This window comes from Enoplosus armatus, chromosome 5, assembly GCF_043641665.1.
Source record: "Enoplosus armatus isolate fEnoArm2 chromosome 5, fEnoArm2.hap1, whole genome shotgun sequence".
In the NCBI taxonomy this organism is placed as follows: Eukaryota; Metazoa; Chordata; class Actinopteri; order Centrarchiformes; family Enoplosidae; genus Enoplosus; species Enoplosus armatus.
Genome location: NC_092184.1, coordinates 83363 through 87505, shown reverse-complemented (window position 1 = coordinate 87505; position 4143 = coordinate 83363).

Genomic DNA, 4143 nt, shown 5'->3' with positions numbered 1-4143 from the left:
CCTCAGGTTCTTCTTTTCTGTCACCAACACAAGCACTTCGCCCCTTCAGTCTCACTTGTTTTCCACTTTTTCCCAGCTCAGTTTCTCATTCTAAGACAAACATGACAGTCGTTTGATGGGAGTTTGGAAAAACTAGATTCCCCAACTCCCACTCCCCAAATGCTACTTAATCAGCTGCATCCAGCATGCCTAACTGTATTAAAGGGCGTGCAGGGACTAGAATAGTCAGGTGGTGACAGAAATTATAAGTCCAAGGTCCTGTTACCAGGTAGATGTAGAGTCAAAATCTGCAAGAGAAGAATGTGTTAGAGCAAGCAATGCAAACATATAGTTCTGCAATTAAATTACATCATTGCTTCTCAACTGGGACCCAGAGCTCTGCTGAGTTTCATTCTACAGTAGCTCAACCAATGCGGCGGGACTTTAGATTAGTACCACTAATAGCTACGAGATGCTGGATTCAAAGCAATCTCCAGCTGCACAGACATCCATTTAAAATGGAAGAAACAATGGAGAATGCTTGTTGGACAAATAAAGATGTCCAGACCCTCATTAGTATTTGGGGAGAGGTAGGGGTTAAGGGTTTAGTATGCTTCAAACAAAGCACTTGTTGGGTTGTCTAACAGTGTCTGAAATCCCCTCCCCCCACACCGTTCCAATGTCGGAACTGAGATGGGCTGTGTCCAACAAATTTTGTAATTTCTATAGCTTCAAAACAGACAATCCAGCAAGCATGCAGGTGTGTGGAAGTGTGAAAGTAGGCAGAGCTTGAACAACTACTTCAGTCCCTTCTGTCGAGACAGATTTCAACACTGGCCCAGCAGTGCTCTGGATTCAGAATAAACACTACTTCAGTCCCTTCTGACGAGACAGATTTCAACACTGGCCCAGCAGTGCTCTGGATTCAGAATAAACATGAAAAATTATATCAGCACCACTTCTTCCATTGTTGTCTGTCCAACTATTGCTTACTTGCCAACCAAACAGCACATTAAAATGACACAATTAGTCCCACCAGGGCTCTACAGTGCAAGTATTTCACTCACATTTGACCCTAAAAATAGATTTGTGCAAACTGGCAAAATAATTTATGAGCTCAGTGTGTGAGTAAAGATTACAAACTACCGTAAACTAGTTCAACTGGTATTGAACTGGTATTGCCACTCTCATTGATTGGCAGGGTAAATGCTGTAAGAATTTATATTCTACCTAAATGTCTTTATTTATTTCAAACTGTCCCTTTATTTTTGTCTCAAAACTTTTTTTAAATGCTCGACCAAATGATGAGCTCCTTTATACGGGGTGGGAAAGTACCTAGAATCTCTAAATCTCTACTTCAGAGGTGCAAACTCGACGGTGGTATAGCATTGCCTATTTTACGTTTCTAATATTGGGCTGCACACATTCATAAGACTGTTTATTGGCTCGAGTCCCCTAACACTCCCTGGTGCAGATTGGAAGGACTCTCTTGTACCTCTTTTTCCCTCTCTGCCCTGCTGTACTCCTCCTATCAAAACCAAACATTATACAGACAACCCAGTAGTTCTTACCACTTTAAAAATCTGGCAGCAATTTAGGCACTATTTTAAGTTCTTATCTGAATCAACCTTGGCTCCAATATGTAATAATCATTTATTCCCCGCTTCATGTTTAGATTCAGCTTTCTCCTGGTGGTACAGTAAAGGTATTAAGACTTTTCAAGACTTGTATGTGGCGGGGATGTTCGCAGATTTTTCTTATATATCATCCACATTTGGACTACCTCCATCCCATCTTTTCAGATACCTTCAAATGAGACACTGTACCTCTACTATTTTTCCCAGCTTTCTATCAAAACAACCAAGGGTCGATCTGCTTTCTTTGAATCTACAGCGAAGAGCATTTATTTCTAAAATGTATAACTCCCTCATGTCATTTAAAGATAGTGGTACAATTAAAGCAAAAACTAAATGGGAACAGGAGGTGGAGATGGATTTAAATAGCATGTGGTGGGAGGTGGCTATAGACAGAGTGCATACTTCCACATCCTGTGCTCGACTCAGCCTCATACAACTTAAGGTATTGCATAGGGCTCATTTTTCCAAATGTAGGCTTTCTGGAATGTATCCACATGTTGATCCAGATGCAGTAGATCTCATGACAATGCAATCTAAGTCATATGCTTTTTTTTTTTTTTCTATGTTAAGCACTACATAACTATTGGAAAGGTTTTTTTTTTTCTCAGTGTAGTAGGAAAATACAACACTCAGTATTCAACCTCAACTTGTAACCATGTCCACTGATTTTTGGAACTTTTGCTCTTAACTCTAAACAAAAACAAATAATTGCATTCACGTCTCTAGCCAGACGTATCAGACTATTACACTGAAACTCTGTCAAGAGTCCTTCTACATCCCAATGGCTTTAGATAAAATAAAATATACACCGAGAGGTTCAAGGGAGAAATATGGTATTCAAGAAATGTATAGGTCTGGAGGGAGAAGGAAGCTTTCTCTTAATCTATTTGCGATTCCTTCCTCTCTCTTCCTCACCTCCCCTTACTTCCTGCCTCACTGGGGGTTCATTGTAGTTGGCGACTGCACAGTGCCTCATGGCAGTGCCAGGCCCAACCAATCCACAGAGTCTGGCTTTGATGTAAACAAGATGCCTGCCCTAATAGCCTTGCCTCGTGCCACACTGAAGCTCTGTGTGTGTGTGTGTGTGTGTGTGTGTGTGTGTGTGTGTGTGTGTGTGTGTGTGTGTGCAAAGAACAAGAGACACTAAATGAGTGTGATACACAAATTAAAAATAGTTGCACACAGTTCAGCGTCTCCGCTAATGTATCGCAAGCCCGGCGGTCGGGCCACACATCCTACCTCTATCTGTGCATGACGGCCACCTCGCTGAACTGCTGCGTCTCGGCAGCATTGCTGCTGTTGCCAGCCCTATCTTTGTCTGACTTTGTATTTGTTATTGGCCATCAATAATAAAATATTTCACAATGTGGCACGTGGAAAAAATAGGTGAGCCTCCAAATCTCTAGGTGACACACGCTACAGCCCGCACCTGAGACGCACTGCTCACGAAGGCTGTATGGCTGCTCTAACCTGTTAACATGGGTGCCAAAATAAAAAGCAAAATGTTCCACAACGCACGCGCGCTGCTCACGCAGGATGTGTGGCCCGGCCATAAGTTGACCCCCCTCTGGGCCTAAGTGTCTGGGAATTAATACTAACTGGAGTCAATAAAAGACTGGGTAAGTGAAAGCAAGTAAATTAGCATTGCTACCGTGTTGCATTAAACTATACAGTCTCTAGTGACTCAGTGTTTACTTCTGCTTGAGGTGGCGCTTACGTTATCGATATCTGACTGTTCTTGTTCGAGTGGCGTTACCGAGTATAGGGTGCTTGATAACATTGTTGACTCTGTGGTGCCGGGAATGTTAGACAATTTTTTCAGATGGCCAAATACTGGAGGTGATGGCAATAAGGAAGAGACTGTTAAGGTTTTTTGGCTTTTACCTTTCCTCCTTGACATTATCCCTAAATGTCTCAAAGGAAGTGTATGTGTTACTGACTGTTTGACAAGCTAGCTACGGTTGCTCGATAAAGTTAGCTTCTGATAGTTGTACGTGTCAAGTGTTTAACGCCACTCTACGTACAACGAGGGAAACGAACACTGATCTCAGACCTACTGCTTTGCTGTGGTGCGTTCACGTTTTAACCGACAGAAGTCGCTGATGAGTTTTCCAACCATTATATCTACGTTTCCAACAGAGGTGGCCCTGTAACTGTAGTTTAAAAAAACATCTTAAAAATACATTTTAAAAAAATATTCTCCAATACTTAGGTCCAGCACAGGGTCAATTTAGGCCTGGTGGGCCGCCACTTTGCAATACACAGGCCGAAACCCTGCTCATGCCTCTACGCTGCTGGAAACTTGCAACAATCATGTCCATTACCGAGGATAAATATATCTGAGGATATATATGTTATAATAACATTAGCGCCACACAGGCATTTTTTTCTTTGACTAAGAAAACCTACATGAAATGCTGTACAAATACACTCTCAATTCATCCATTTTAGATGATGACAGACAGACTGTTGCTACTGCTAGCTCTCAGGTTTTTTTCTACCCTGTGTTTCTACACTGTGTTCAGAC